Genomic DNA, 16,994 nt, shown 5'->3' on the forward strand with positions numbered 1-16,994 from the left:
AATGTATGTTCTTTGTGTCCATGGAGGGTAGAACAAAAAGTCACCGGTTTAATACTGCAGCAAGAAAACTTATATTAGACACTAGGAAGATTTCTTAGTAGGAATGATAGTGAAACAATGGCATAGATTTCCTGAATATGGTGTAGGGTCTCTATTCATGTAAGTCTTTAAGAACAGGTTATACATAAATTTACGTTCTTACTTATGTCAGTATAAACATAATTGCATTTGATCCTGAGCTGTTGCATAGGGTGATCTAGGTCCATCCACTCAGGGTCCATCCAGTCCTCTAGTTCTGTGATATGATACAGCATCTGGCTTTGGTTGAGCCTCAAGGAACTTCTCAGCTTCTTGACAATTATTCCTATGTTTGCTGCTCATCCACAGCTATCTCCAAGGTATAATGTTATGACAAGTGATGGTGGCACAAGGAGAGGAAATGCACCACCTTGTTTCACGTGCTGTCTCAGGACAGAAAGTTTATGCCCATATGAACTATGCGGCACCGTGCTCCTGTGGCACTTGCTGTGCTACACCGCTCTTACGTTAGCTGTCATCCTGCCTCAGCAGGATTTCCACAGGGTTGGTGAGGAGCAGAGCAGGCAGCATTTGACAGAAGGGCACCCTGCAGTGAGACAGGGGAGCCCGGAGAGGGGTCTAGAAGGTGCTGGAGCACAATTTTGTGCTGCTAGGTGGTGCTGGCAGAGGTCCGCGGAGTCTTTCCACATGCACAGCAAAACCAAGCACCTTGAGGAGCAGCTGGTGCAGGAGCTGAGTGTCAGCAAGGCTCTGCGTGGTGGTGAGCAGTGAAGAGCTGACAGCATGGTGTTTCGGGAAGAAGACAGCTTAAATTGAAAATCCTAGCAAGCAGCAGATAATTGGGTGTATGTGTGGAGGAGCCAGTGACCAAAATTGAACTTTCGAACTCTCAAGCAGAAACCTGGAAGTTGCTAGCTGCAACTAGTACAAGCAGGTTATAACTTTTGGTAACACCTGGACTAAAGGAAAGTGGCACATCCCAACTCCTCCAGTTAATGAGGAGACATGAGACAGGACAAGTAATTAGGAGGCTGATGTCACACTGTGCTCCTGCACATAGACAATTCAGATTGGGAACTCCAGGGGTCCAGAAAGAAGAGCTGGGGCTGATGAAGAGAGTTGCTGGGAAGAAGACATGATCCGAGCAAGGAGGAGGAGGCTGGGAGAAAAGAAGGTGAAGATCCCGGCTGGAGGAAAGATCCTGGAAGTGCGGATAACCAAGTAAGATAAAAGCTCTCATCTCTTTGTTTTTTAAAAAACCCCATATCCAGATCTACCAGAGGCTGTTATTTACCCTGCCTCGCCCGTGACACACGGCACCACACCAGACCCCTGCACCTCTGCTGAGGGTGATCCTCGCTCCCGGTCACAAGTTCCTGCCCTGAAGCAGACCTGATCTCCCGTCTGTAACACAGCTTTCCCCCTACTCCTGTACACAGAGCATAATCTGGGGCAACTTTAGTGGTCTGTCACCTAGCACAGGCTCCACCTCCGGGAAGACCGCTTGGTTCATTGCAATAGAGCACGGTGTAGAAACACATCAGTCAAGGAGAATTTGGTCTGAATTTTTTCTCACATGCAAAGCAGTGGGTAAAGGAGAGTACTGATAGATGGCATTTTTACAATGACTAAACAGGGAAACTGCAATTATCTCTGGCTGCTGGTGAGGGCCAACAATGGAAACTTTTAATGTTGCAATTACGTACATGCAAGATTTTGTTAGGTTTCATTCAGATAAACTCTGTGAAGTTCATTTCCATATGCAAAATATTCCACAGGTAATTTTTGTGTTGGCCTTTTTGTGTTAATATTCAAGCCTAGTGCTAGCAGCTGACCTCAGATGAAGACCAGCCTCACCCACTGCTCCCTTACACCCCATAGCATGCTTCACAGTCAGCTGGGTTCCTCAGCAAACACTTCTTCCACCTGAGAAAAAAGAGGAAGCTGCCAGGGCTTTGCTTTGCCTGGCAGGGTACCTGACACACAGCTGGGTGTTAGAGGGGTGGGCCAGAGAGCTGGGGCTGACTGGGAGAAAGAGGTCTCCTTCCATCTCCTTGTGGTGGAGAAAGCTCTTCAGGAGAAAGATGGAACAAAAAACCAGTATCGTGTGAGTATAAAATATATTGACACATACATAACACTTGCACATGACAATTTTTAGCATTTTCCCACCATTTTTCTGCAGAAAACATTCCTTCCCATCTCTGGCTCAACCCACTTCCAGCAGTAGCTCTACAGCACAGCTGTTACTGTAAATTCTCATTTTCCCTGCTGCCCAATTTAGTGATTAGAACAGAAATGGGTGGCACTGAAGAGGCCAAGATGGTTCAAACTGCTGGAAATCAGGGAAGTGTTCTTACCTGAGACTCTGCAGAGTGCAGTACTAGCTGAGACACCTCCCCCCTTATATTTAGGGTGATGAAATAACACTGGACCAAAAACGTAAGAAAAATGAAGATTCTCCAATTGGCTTTTCTGATTTTACTATGTTAGAGAGACATGAGATCAGTTGTGCCTGTATGACGGTGCTTGACTAAGCACACAAGATAAAGCCAAGCTACATAATGAAAGAAAAAGAAATTTTAAACTGCCACTACTTTTCTCACCCCTCCCTCTTTCTCCATCTGACCCTGTTATCATTTCCATACCCTTCATGCCCTCCTCTTCCTGGCTGTAAACAACAGGCTGGAGTTACTTCTCTGGCATGTGTTAAACTTGGTAGCAGGAGGTGCAGCATCTGATTTCCCTTTGAAGTCTTGGTGAAGCAGGGTCTCTAAAAGGAAGATAGACAGTATTTTAACAGGGGAACATGCTCTCCAAAGGTTTTGTGGGGAATTAGGCAGCTTATCACTGCAGTGCAGCCAAGGCCAGGCACCAGGACAGTCTGGTAGCTACTGCTGCAAAGGACAACCTGGGCTGTGCATAAAAGCTGTCTGGCACAAGCTCAGCCCTCTCCTGAATCAAGAGGTGTAAAGCAAACAAGAAATGTTCCATTTCCTGCTTTGCCTAATGACCAAGGAAAGTACCCCTTGGTGGTACTCCTGCACCTTGGTCATACTCCTTCTACCCATCAGCAGGATGACTTGGCCCGGTTTCCAGACAGGCCTGAAGTCAGGCTCCTGAGCTGAAGGCTTATGTAGGGGGTTTGCTGGCTGCCCAACTCACTGTCTGCCCACTGCTTGTCTGCAATTTAGACTTGGCAGTGACAGATTCCAGGCCCTTCCTTTTTAAAGGTGCCTGGTGAGATACAAGTGAGATGGACCATGGTGCAGAAGCAAAATAGTGTTTTGGGTGCTTCCAGTGGCCCTGCTGACCTGAAGAAGAACAACCACAGGAGTATATTCCTCTCTCATACAGAAGAGAACATGCTTAGCTACTGATATCGTTTTTGGAGGTTATTGGTGTAATTCCCTGCAAAGTAAGAGGATAACCATATATGCCTCAAAGTGCTTTAAACCATCACCCAGGGGAAAGAGAGCAAATAGCTACTTTTCCCTGCCCTGTGACTGGGAATGAAGCAGTTTGCTGTTTACTTTTCTAGCTTCACATCATTTTGCATTTTGCAGAACATGGCACACAGTAGCTGCACTAAATAGCCACAAGGTAATTCAGATAGTAGCTCAGCAGGCACAGCTGCTTTATAGTCTCATAACACACTTCATAAAAGCTGGGACACTATGGAGTCTGAAGGACTACCTGCAAAGCAACAGATATAATCGGAAAACTAGATAGGGTTTTGACTCCATGATTTGTATTATTTACAGTCTATTTAAAATGAGAGTTTTCGTGTTGCATTTCACGGGATTGTGACATAAGCCTAGACATTAACACGGGCGAGCATGATGGGTGGTTTCAAGGACTATATTGGTGTTCATTTCTTGATGAGAGGAGAGGAGAGGAGAGGAGAGGGGAGAAGAGGAAGATGGGAAGGGGGTTAATATGGCATGAGAAAGTTATGGACTGTACCTTCATGTTAATGGATTTCTTATCAAGTACAGGATGCTCATGTCTATTTCTGATTGTACTGCACTGTAGTGAGATGTAATCAATAGAGTGTCTCAAATGTACACCAGGATCCCATACTCAGAAGCAATTACTCAGACTTCCTCATCAAAAATAGAAGACCCACATTAATGCTGTACTTTGAAACCAAAGAACAATATATGTGACATTCTGAAGCGGCATTTGTTTATGTTTCCTAGCAGCCAAATGCTTATTCAGACAATAAGCATAATCTACCCACCCCTCTGGGAAAACTGTTACACTACCAGAAGGTTCAGACACTAAAGGGAGAGTAGAAGAGCTCTGTAAAATGGGGAATCAAAGGTAGTATAACACTCCCACACCCAGCTTTCAAAGCAGGGACTCTTTTTAAGCCATAGAGGCTCTACAGGCAATAGTAGCATAAAACAGGTAGAGTATACTAAACAGAAAACTACATCTGTGTTTACCTGGGCAGGCCTTTGATGAGGGTAACGTTTGTCTGTAGCACATTTGCAACTCAAGATCAGTAAGCAGGGGTCTGCCAGGCTTCCTATAGTGCCCTGAATGATAAATAGACTTGACCTTTCTGCTCAGACACTCCTTTGTATTCACGCAAAGCCTCCCTAGAAGACCACATATCTGTGTCTCTCTTACTTCATGAGGTAAGCAACAGCCAAAATAGAAAGTCCTGGTGTGTGCATTTGATGTCCTCAGAAATATCAGAACGGCCTGCAATTCCCCCAGCTTCCCCCAGCTCTGGGAGAGGATTAAACAGTGAAGTCTGCAGTAGTCAAGAGAAGGTGCTTGATTTGCCACCTTCGTTTTAGGAGCCGATGAATGTGACACTCAGCTCCATCCCTGTTTTTGTGTTGGTTCCAGCCTGCTCAGAGCAATGGTTTGTTGTTGTTGGATCTCCTTTGCAAGACACCTGCACAGGGAGGGGAGGAAGAAAGTCAAGGGGAGCTGAGAAGCAGCCTCTTCAGATGGGCATGAGCTGCCCAGCAACAGATTCTGCCTGTCATGTCTTGCTCCAACAAGAAAGCGCAGAAACCGCTGCACAGGTACTGCCCAGCTCCCTGAGAGATCACCTAAACCCTAGTGTATGAGTTTGTGATACATGGGAAGGACACAAGCATTTTATTGCTCTTTCCACATGCAGGATGGTTGATCAGTGGCCCACAAAAAACACTTACACTGAGAAAACATGGTTTCCAAACCTCTCTCTGCTAAATCTCATGTGTATTATGTAATATATTCATGCTTATCAGTCCTTTGACAGGCCACACACAGACACAAAATCCGTCTGCTCAGAAATGAGGATGACTTTCTCTTTGGTGGAAACCCCCCCCCTCTATTCTTTCCACATGATTTATGAATGTTCCACTAGTCACATTCTCTATCGGGACCAGAAGACATGAAATACAGCACTTTGACCAGTCCTGGACCCACTATGCTCCAGCTAGCAGATGCTTTGCTCCCTCTTTTTCTGGTACCTATGACCTGGGTCGAAGCAGGGTCTGTGTGACCTCCCTCTACCATTCCCTGAGAGTATCACCAGGCTTGAAACACCTGGAGCCCCATCTTCACATGTTAGTTTCTCTAGGCTCCCTCTGCAGTCAACAGAGAAAGACTGAAGGCAGTTTGGAGCAGAAGCCCACCTTTACCCTCTTAGGCAGCATCCCCAGAGGGTAGGTTGACAGATGATCATTCATTTAGAAGTGTGAGGACATTGGAGGCCACAAGAGGAGGTGAGCTGTTGCTTGCATGGGTGTGAGCATCCAGCAAGGACCAGTATAATGAGTCTACCCTATCTGTTGTCAGACACAAAGATTTCAGCATCTGCCTTTTCCTATTCCTCCCATGCATGCTACACATTGGTCCGCTTAAGGGAAGAGGCATGGCAGAAGAAAAGACCACCTCTTATTAATGTTAAAAAAACTAAACTGGGACGATTAATCATGCCCAGTGATTCTGCTTCCTGAACAAGAGGCTGACAGCAACCCAACAGCACTGATGACTACAGCAGCAGGCACAAATCTCACCAAGAAAAGAAAAAGTTTGTTTGTGGGCAGTTTTTTTTAAACACAACCTTTGAGAAGGGCTTTTCCTGAGCCAGGAGGGCAGATGGGTGACAAAGGAGGGTGGAAAGCTGTTCTGACTGCTGCGGTCTTGTTGGCAGCACAAACAAAGCCGCTTGGGACAACACAAAAGACTATTGGCTTTCCAGACTCAAAACTAGCCTCACTTTTTGCTTATGCAGCTGATTTTAGCTAAAGGCCCAGAAATGCCCCCCCTTTTTTTTTTTTAATCTCATATTTAAGACAGTTCCCTTTAAACGCTGTGGAAGATTCCTGTGGAGCTGCTACTGCAGGGTGGGCGGTACAGCCTACAATAAAAATACAGTCTTACAATCGCTGTGTACTCAAAAACCTTGATTATCCAGACCCTGGGTAACCAGAGCTCTCAGGCTGCTGAGGAGAAATACAAGTAAATCCCCAGAACAAAAAAATCCCTGTCACTGCAGCTTCCAAGACTATCTGAGCTTTGTCTTGTAGTATTTGCAGACTCAGCAGGCTCCTGTTTCTCTGAGCCATAAGAATCTGAAATAAATTTTTGTATTCAGATAATTAAGGTTACGTTGTATAACTGAATCAATTATAGACCAAAGAAGGGAAAAAAGTGGGAAATTGCTTATTATACACAGTAATGCTGAGAGAAAACTCCTCACCTATTCACCTTTTATAGTCCTTAAGAATGAAGCTGTTTCAGAGTGCAGAGAAACATAAGGGAGTATGTATTACAATTTGTATATCTTTCTAAATATAGAATTGATACTCCTTTCTCTTTTCTGCTTCTTTCTCTGGAAGATTTTTTTAAAGGATAGCAACATGCATTTGCCGAGAAACAAAAAACCACATTTCCTATGCAATGACCTTGTGCTGAATGCTCAGCTACAGCGAAGATATGATTCTAATAACCAAGTTAAATCACCTGAAAAGTATGAATGTGTCACACAAAAATGTAGCTCAGGCTCAACTTTTTTACAAGGCTCTTAGTGTCACTCAAAAAGCATCCAGCAAAGGACTTTCAAAGCTTCTAAATGGGTAAAAGGCTGCTGAGAAAGAGAGACATTTCTGGAAGGAATACAGTGAGGACTCTGGTACCGGAGACTTCTTGGTGCCACCAGGGAGCAGTGAGCGGAATGTCTCCAGAATGGATCTCCGTTTGCCGTCGTTGATCACCCAGAAGGTCCCACTGACTCAACAGCGCTGCCTGCAAGAGCCAAGCCCAGACAGGGAGGGGATACCGTTGTCCTTTAGGGGCAGTGACATTCTCTGTTTCCAAAGACCGACAAGAAGAAACTCAGATCTTCAGTCACCTACAGTACTTCCTGTATGTTCCTCTTCCAGTAGCAGCAAAGGAAGCTCGTGTGGCCAAATCTCTCTTGAAACCAAAGGGAAATTAGTGGAACTATCCAAAAGCTATCCAGTTTTGAAAGCTCTGCTGGCAATTTTTAGTAGCAACAGCAGCCTCAAATGGCACTGCTTATATACAGGCTAATACCAGTGTAACAGAATAGGGGTATGTCTAGACAGGATGGCTCCCAAATTGCTTTGCAACTACAATTTTATTTCTATTGAAAAGCCAGATTGATCTGAGCCAGCCAGCTTATTGCAGATGCTATTCTGCAAGTGAAGGAAACAGAAAACCAGAACTATCAAGCCTGAATGACACTCAGTGGCTGGTATGTCTCCAAAGATGATAATTTTGATGTACCTGGTTGGCAGCCAGGTTCTTCCCCACATACTAACACAGACCCTAGAAGAACATTTCAGGAAGAGGAATATCTGCCCACCTTGTGCTGGAGGGAGAGAAAAGGTATGGATACTGCTCAGCCTGAAATTATGTCCTGAATTTGGATTCACAGGAGGATAAGATTGGGAAAAGGATGTGGAGTCTGAAGGAGTGTCTAGTACTTTGTGCAGAGCCATAGCAGTCTAATGCCCTTTCTAAGAATTAAGCAAAAATAGAAGTAAGCCACATTTCTTGTATGCTGAATATTTTGACAAAGGGGTGGAAATATGAGAAATATGTTTCAGGACCTCTCAGGGACAGGAGGAGTAATGTTTCCTCTCGGGACATGGACTGTGGTTAAAGAAGGTGACCAGCCTGGGTCTCTGTCTGCTGCTGGCTGGGCATTTGCAAGGCCCAGAGCTAGTGCAGGACCTGGTACATCCTTCTTCCAGCTGATTTAGGAACAGATGGGAACAAAATACCTGCAATAAAAAGGCTTCTGGAGAGAGAGAGAGACCAAGCATTGGTTGTGATAGTTAGGTTTGCAGACCAGAACTGAAATAACTTCAGAACAAATGAGGGCTATGATGAACCAACCATACTGTGTAGTTCTGGTTTTTGTGGGGCTCCAATTTCTTGGTGTTTTTAATGGAAATGAAGTTTCATTTGCATCACTGCAGCCTTCCTTTTCACTCACGCCTTCTACTCCAAGGGCTGCAATGTCCATGTGAGCCATCACCAGCACACTGTCCCCCAGGCAATGCCTACATTCGTGCACACAGCTCTCTGGCTGGAGGAGAGCAGCTCGTCAGCCCCAGGCAGGCTGGTCTGCTGGAGAGAGCACTGCTACCACCCACGCTCACACTGCTGGGGCAGCAGGTCTGGCTGGCACCTCTGCCCACCACGTCCCTCTCCGAGAGACAAGGACATTGGCATGAAAATCCTGGCCTCGCTGAAATCAGCAGGGTTCTGGGCCTTATCTTTTCTGACCAGACTGTTTCACACTCTGACTAAACAAACTACTAAAAGTCAGTCTGCTTGACCCTTTTTCAGAGACAACTACCAATTCATATCCTCTCCCCAGCTGCTAAATTGTCTAGTTACTGCAAAATCAGCTGCTGAAGGAGATCTTCTTCCCCAGGTCAAGCACTCCAGTTACCACTTGTTGAAGACTGCGTGCACAGCATGTACTCATCAAAGTCAGAAGAAGTCACGCTGCTCTCTCATGTAGCACATCCCTCCCCCACATCCACTGCTGGGACTCACCACACATCCTCCTAGACTTCAGAGGAACCAGGACAAGTCGGAGGTAACTACTAAGGGCCCGAGGCTCCTGCTCTTGCAGCCACTGTGATGCCAGCACAGCGCCTGTATCCCGTCCAGACGAACCCCACCATGGCTCAAGTTCTGGACGTTGCTTGAGGAAGTTCATCTCAGATGCACAGGAACATGAAACTCCTATTCCCAGCCAGAATCAGTGAGAACAGAAACCCCAAAAGGGATGAATTCTAGGGGGGAATAGAAATGAGTGAAAATAAGCAGGAATGTGAAAGGAAGACAAAAGATACAGAAAGAGAAATGTCTAATCTTAGCAGTAGCTGGAACAAATGTTAAAACAGTAGGCTGGCAAAGAAGAAAAGAAGCCTGAGAAAAGACCTAAAAGGTACAAAACTGATGCAGAATTTAACACATTGAAGAACAAGGAAAGTGCAGAAACCTTATAAAATGAACAAACCCTCCATTCTGAATAACTCTTTTTCAGCTGCCCTCCCATTACAACAGCTTTCAGAGGAAAAAGAGAGCTGTGTATTTCAACAAGTGAAGGTGGGCTATTGCCATTTTATACCTCATTGTAACTGCATTCTAAACCAATGGAAAAATAAGCATGAGAAATAATTTCTTGATGCAGCCTCATTTCCCTCTGTTTATCTATTGTGTCTGTTCCTACATGACTACCTTTGTGCTCCCCAAGAAAAACATTATTGCTACATTGCATCATCGCCTCCCTTACACAGGGACAGGGAGTTTCCAGGCAGACAGCAGCTAAGTAATCTACAGATAAGAGTCTAGACTGGTAGAAAGCAAGATTTATTCTCCTATTTACCATAAGAACACCAGCCAAAAGTGCCATAAATTTTTGTCTCCTTTGCTGCTAGAGATTTTATCTCATTTAGGGAGACAAATTAAGCAGAGGGGTAAACCTCTTCCTTTGCTGACATAAGCCATACCAGTGAAGTTCTCCCAGTGAGCATAGCTATCTTGCTCTCTGAGTAGACCAAACCTCTTGGGAATTAACCCTGTAGTTTTCATTAACACTAACAGCACAGATAAGTGCCTTTCTAATTTAAAAATCTCAGTTAGTGGTTCTAACCTCAAAAGCACAGCCCATGCATTTCCAAAGTCCATGCATTTCCAGGATCTGGCCTGATGAATAAAACACAACAAGCCTGCTATGAATATCTCCTGTCATGCTACCCTGCTATCACAGATTCAGAGAATATTTGAGGTTGGAGGGGACCTCTAGAGACCATCTAGTCCAAACCGCCTGCTCAAAGCAGGGTCAACCACAGCAGCTTGTTTGGGGCCGTGTCCAGATGGCTTTTGAATATCTCCAAGGATGGAGACTGCACAACCTCTCTGGGCAGCCTGTTCTAGTGTGTGATCACCTTCAGATTAAAAAAGCTTTTTTCTGATATTCAAATGCAATTTCCTGTATTTCAGTATGTGCGCAGAACACCTCTTCTTCTCAGCTCCACAATCATCTGTGGCAAGAAGTTGTCACCAATGCACGTCAGAAGCCTCCTGGATTGCTTGTGCCCTGCTGTGTTGTCCCTCCAGCAGATTTCAGGGAGGTAAAAGTTCCCCATGAGGACCAGGGCCTGCAAACACGGGGCTAATGCTGCATGCATTAGTGTGCAGGCACGTCAGAGAGGCGCCCAGCAGTGCTGATTTCCCAGAAGATGCACGAGAGCTTTTCTCATAATGCTGTCCTGCAGGTACTTCCCTATTTGTGTGCATGCACTTGAGGTGAGCTCCCTTCCATCCTGTTTTGCTGCTCACAAGGTCTCTCCTGTTCACATCACCCTGCACTCCTTGCCTGCCAGAACAGCTCACCACTTCCTCATCTGAGTGGGTTTCTTCATCTCCCTCTTGTCTCCCCTGGCAGTGTCACATTCATCACTGGTACAGCAGCTCTTCACACTTCAAGACCGAGGTAGTTACTGTTGGTGATAATGTATGGAGCACGAATAAGATAATTTTGATTTTTTAGATGAGGGACTAGTTTTGCAGCATTGGTAATTACAGTACTATAGTTTAGATTTGCAAATCAGCACCTGTTGGCAGAATCGATATTAGATGAAAGTTGTTTGTCTCATCTGATGTTACTATTTTTCAGAGACTATAGTTTAGGCTCAAACATGCCTAACATGTTTAGGCCTTATGTGTATGTTCACGAGGGGATACATATACTTATCCTAACCCTCTATATAGATTCTTCTTTTAACCTTCAAAACCAGATCTAAACAGGCCTTTCATACATCCCTCTCTCCTCCCTCTCAATAGTCAAGGCCTTCCTGAAGGTGCCACATCATCAGGAGTTGGTTCTCCCTCCATCTCTTCTGCTCACTCACAGGAGAAGAGGTGGTGAAAAAGGATCACAGCAGCACATTCAAGGTCCTCCTGCCCACAATACTGATTTTCCTAGAAGGGAATCTATGCCATAGGATGCAAATGAAAATTCTGCATATACTTTTGAGTGTAGAAACTTTTCCTGTTTTCTCTTCTCTTCTCTTCTCTTCTCTTCTCTTCTCTTCTCTTCTCTTCTCTTCTCTTCTCTTCTCTTCTCTTCTCTTCTCTTCTCTCTTCTCTTCTCTTCTCTTCTCTATTATTCTCTTCTCTCTTTTCTCTTCCGTTCTCCCCCTCCCCTCCCCTCCCCTCCCCTCCCCTCCCCTCTCCTTCCTCTCCTCTCCTCTCCTCTCCTCTCCTCTCCTCTCCTCTCCTCTCCTCTCCTCTCCTCTCCTCTCCTCTCCTCTCCTCTCCTCTCCTCTCCTCTCCTCTCCTCTCCTCTCCTCTCCTCTCCTCTCCTCTCCTCTCCTCTCCTCTCCTCTCCTCTCTTCACAGAGCCTGCTTTGCAAGCAAGAAAAGCATGATGTTACTACGTAGTTTGACATTGCGCCTGCCGTATAACACACCGCGGGGATCTCCTGGGAGGGGGACTGTGCGCTCTGCTGGGGTGAGTGAGGAATCCTCGTTCTGAGCTGGGTACCTGAACGAAGAGAGCAGCTGCTACGCCGATTACATCCTCCACAAAGCATGATTAAATACCAGATAGGAAATCAACTACCAGCCATTTCCAGTGTAATTCATTTGGAGCAAGAGAAAACAAATGACCTAGGAGGTTCTAAGCCTTTATCTGAGGACAAAAGATTCCCCATTTTAAGCTTCCAAAACAGTGTTTATCTGCACTTGAACTTTGCAACTGAAAATAGCACTGCAGGCAGGAAGGGGAAAAAAGCACAAATAACCCTCAATCAGCTGAGAAGCTGTCTTCCTACATTGCATTTATCATTCTCCCAGCAGTCCATTTATTTTTTCCCAGGGAGCATAGAGCTTCACTTACAAGGAACTCACCCTCAAAGATTAAACAACAAAAGCACTACATCTACTTGATTAGTAACCTGTCTACAAACTGATAAAGAAATTCCTATCTCATCTGGCTTGCATTTTGCCATCAGTTATTTAACATGCTAAAGATGCAGTTTCTCAGCTCTCAGGGCATTTGCTCGGCTGACAGCTAAGTCTCATACCTTTAGCACTGCAGCTCTGGGAGACTCAGCCATTTGCTGGTGGCAGTGAGAGGCTTTTTTTTGCCCTCCTGTGACCTACTCAATGAGGTCAAATACATGCCATAGTCTGAGGACAGTCACTGCCACCCAGACCAGGGATCAGCATTATAATTGCCTCTTCAGAACTATGATAGCTATGCAATTTTTCTACTTATTAACTAAATGTTCTCTGCTGTAAAGTTAAAGCATGTTGCCATGCCACAACCAGAGCAGATAATGGCCTGCTCCTTTATGGGTACGGTTCATTTGCTATGCACTTTCTGTAGCACCACCAAGAGGGCTGGTTGCATCTAATTAGTTCAGAAAAAGTGACAAGGAGCTGCGAGGAGGATAAGGAACTGAGCTGCTGAACTGAAACGTACACTGTGAGGTTGGGACAAAATGCCAAAGGGGGTCCAAACTTGCCCCCCTTGACTACTTGCCACCCTTTTTCTTTTATTTACCATCCTGGGGGCTCTGTGTGACATGGCCATGAAGAACTGGGCCAGAATTACAGGCCTCAAAGAGAGTAGAGGGATGTTGAAAGAGCAAGGTCCAAATTCAAGTGGCAAAGTGAAATACTGCTTCCCACTGGCAAAGCGCATCTGGAGAAGGTGCAGTTGCAGCTTGCATCTGCATGTGGGGAGCCACTCAGCTAAAGGCCAATAACAGGGCTAAAGGTGCAGCTGAATGCAGTATCCCGATGGGCTTTAAAAGAGAGCAGGGTCATATTAATAGTCGAGGTTGGATGCCTGGAAAGCAAGTTACAGTGAGCCAACCTTACGGAGAGCTGAACCTCTCTATTTTTGCACTAGAAACACGGTTAAGGGCTCGCTGAGGCTGATAAAAAGCAAATCCATTGCTTTCAGTGTGCGGTCAACCGAGCCCTAGCTGTCTGAGATAGTGAGGCCTTTTCCCAGTGCAATAACCAAGATGATTGTAGGGGGAGGACAGACTCTGTTTCTGCAAAGGATCTGTCAGGCTCTTCATGATTTATTGCCACACCGTCTCCGAGATCATTTCTTCATCCATGACACCCAGATTCAGCTGCAGAGAGGATGTTCTGCTGACAAAGGCAGTGACAAAACTCTCAAGAGAAGAAGCTGGAGTGATTTTGAGTGCCTAATGCTATTCATGCATGGAGTGTGGATGGGCCCCTGGGGCAACCTCTCGCTGAGCTCCAGTCAAAAGTCAGTGCTTCGCTATCATGGCTGAAGTGGGACCCCAAGAGCTTCGTACGGACGGGGAAGGAAGGTGGTGGCCAGAGCAGGATCAACCAAGAAGCAGGCACATCAGAGTGACAGCAGGGAAGGAAGGAAAGGAGAAAAACGTAGCCCACTACAAGCAGTTCTCAGTACTTCTTAATCTTCAGTCAAATGTGCAGACAGACAGGCAGGGAGGTTAAATAGATGTGGTGGTCAGGCAGTTCAGTACAGATAGCTTCAACCCGGCTGGACAGGGCGGGTGTACACTCACCCCACATCTGCTACCACTTTGAAATAAATTTTGGGGGTCTGTATTAAGCAAGCAAATTTGCCCCAGAAGACCAGGGCCAGTGTGGAAAGCAAAAGCGAGAAGGGTGCAGCCTTGGGCACAGCAAGAGATGCCAGAGCCCAGTGAGCCCCGTGTGGCAAGCAGAGAGTGATGGGCTCACAGCAGAGCAGGGGGGGTTTCTTCAGCCCAGCCCACAAAGTTCATTGCATCAAGAGCCCATGTCTGGGACAGTGCATGACTCAATTACTTGGGAAACCTGTCCTAAAGACAGTTTGCAGGAGATGACGCCTGTCTTGGGATTTGCAGTTTGCAATTCATGTCAAATGCATAATATGAGACATCCACCCCAAACATCAGGACAAATCTAACTTGTCACCCTCACAAAAGGGGTGTCTGCAAGCCCTGGATTGTTGTACAGGACATTGGCCAGGCAGTCCTGGCCCTGAAGAATTTCCAAGCTAATTACCAGCAGGTTGGATGATGGATTGAGGCAGATTGCATTCATGGCTCTTGCTTCAGCAATTATCGCGATGAGAAAAAGCTACAGCAATGAAGCAGCAGCGAAGAACCTCTGAAACGTTTGATCTAAAGAGGAGCTGCTTTTCTTGTCTGTGTCTTATTTAGCTGGCTTTTCCTGCTTATAGCAAAGCACAGCTGCTTCCTGCACTACAGTAGAAAATAAAAACAGACTATGTAGTTAAAAATAGAAACTGCTGTCCTACTCTTTTGGGGGAACTTTTCCCAGAATGTACCTATTTTAATATTGATTTTTTTTAATATATTTTTGGTAAGTTAGGACATTTGATTGTGCAGCCTTTTATTTTCATCTCGTATATCCAGCTCTGATGGTAGAGATGAATCATGCTACCCACTCATAATTCTTTGTCTTCAATCACAGAAGCATTTAGTACCTACGGTGGTTACTACTTTCCTGTACAAGAATCAGAATTTAGAAATCACTAAATGTACAGGGTGTTGAGATGTTACCTAGTAGGACCCAGCACAAAGCAAAAACATTTCTCAATTCCTGTATTCCTTTAGGGGAAAGCAAATTTAATTCCAAAGCGTATTTGGGTAACACTGAGAACATTACAGCTTATCAGACCCTCCAGAAAGCAAAAGCAGAGGATAAACAGCAATAAACCAAGTTTCACAACAAACTGTAAAGAAACTCATACGTCTGATGCTTGACAGAAGAATAAAGGAACTGTGAGCTGAGGCTACCCTTTCAAATGGTTAATTTGCCTATTCAAAAAAGGCTGTGTTTGGAATTGGTCCCAATACCTCAGCCCTCCTGCAAGGGTCAAGGTCAGCTCTGGGTGCAGGAGATTAATTGGGATCAGCACTTGGACGGCACTTAGCAGAGTGCCTGGAGGGACCTGCAGTGCGTGACATGTTCCTGACACAGACCTGTAACCCCAGCTTCCCCAGTAAGTGACCATTGCCAGTCAGCACGTGTGCTCCCAGGCAGGACCTTGTCACAGCAGCCCTGGCCCTGGGGTTGAGGAGTTGCCCATTATGGGGATGCATCCAGCCAGTTTTGAAAACTGATCTCTCCTGAAAACACTTTCCTGAAATATTTTGCAGTATTTGCCTTGCTTTTTTCTTGTTTGTTCTTTCTCTCTCTCCCACTGCCTTTCTGTTTTTATTTTTCCCCTGAAGCAACTCTTGCCATTAGATTCAGTGCATGCGGTCAGCTGTGGACCCTGCTAGCAAACCTTCACGCAGTGATCAGCACCCCCTGAGCAACCACAGGACGATGAACAGATCTGCCATCTGAGTGTCCGGCTTGCTGTTACCAGCCTCCCCACATCTTCCCGGAGCACTACCCATCGCTGCTCTCTGGCCTGGGAGGCATTAATTGTCAAGGAAAGGAAAATAAGCGGAAAACAGCACTATGAACATCTAACCTGATGTTGCGCTGGCCGCAGCGTCATCACGAAGGCAATACCCACCAGCACCCCTCAGCCACTGTCCGTAGTCTCGTCTGCACGGATGTCGCTGAGACAAGCCAAGACAACGTATCTGCAGGACGCACTGTGTGTCAGTCCGTCACGTCCCCCCAGGGGACTCAGCTCTTCACAGACCGACCGGATGAGCAGGAAAGCAAAACATCAGTCATCTGCTCATTCGGTTTGACATCTGTGTGGAGTACTGTCTGTGAAACACAGTCATGGTCGTGTTCACTGCCTACGGACCCTAATAGTGCACTCGAAATATTTTTAGTATATGTAACATGTGAATTTAACTAATTAGGATTATTTAGCATTAAAAAAACTACCAAAACAAAAAAAGCTAAAATCTTGAGCTCAAACCTTTTGCATAGCTTTCAGATTTGCTGGGATGGATGACACCTGTAATTTCTGGAGCAGGAGGGAACTCCGTGATGTGCCCAGGCCTGTGGGCTGAACCACAGTTGCAGCCATGGGAGAAGCCAGCCTTGCTGTACCTGCTCCGAAGTCACTCAGGCTGCCCTCACCACACGTGCTAATGAGGACATCTATGCAGAATCATAGCTTTGAGTGTGCTATTTAATGAGCAGGTGTAGAGAGATGTCAATAAGGAGAAAATTGTTTACTTGTTGTTGACAGTGAAAAGCCCAGACAAGAGGAGGCAGTGAGTGACCCCAGGGCCCAAACTGCACACTTTTAATGATCCAGTCTATCCAGGTCAGGCAAAGGCAAACGATTTTGCAAAGAGAGGCTCCAGATGGGGTCTTTGTATCAGTCAGATAAAACCTGATCGTTTCAAGCTCTCTAAGTAAATGCTAGCTTGTTGTGGAGAAGCTGCTGCTTAGTGGTTGAATTGTTTCTTGGGTCATGCAGACCCACTGGAAAGGCAACACAGAGGAGCAGG

The 16,994-nt window shown here is 45.7% G+C and overlaps 1 long non-coding RNA gene across 1 annotated transcript; it reads right to left on the reverse strand.

The window, feature by feature from the left end:
• Positions 1 to 351: 351 nt before the first annotated feature.
• LOC135324884 (uncharacterized) lies at positions 352 to 16,116 on the reverse strand. The gene is made up of 3 exons (XR_010386116.1): positions 16,049 to 16,116; positions 2,688 to 2,812; positions 352 to 1,965 (listed from the first exon to the last, which is right to left on the reverse strand). It is a non-coding gene; the product is annotated as an uncharacterized LOC135324884 (long non-coding RNA).
• Positions 16,117 to 16,994: the final 878 nt, after the last annotated feature.

This window comes from Dromaius novaehollandiae, chromosome Z (assembly GCF_036370855.1).
Source record: "Dromaius novaehollandiae isolate bDroNov1 chromosome Z, bDroNov1.hap1, whole genome shotgun sequence".
In the NCBI taxonomy this organism is placed as follows: Eukaryota; Metazoa; Chordata; class Aves; order Casuariiformes; family Dromaiidae; genus Dromaius; species Dromaius novaehollandiae.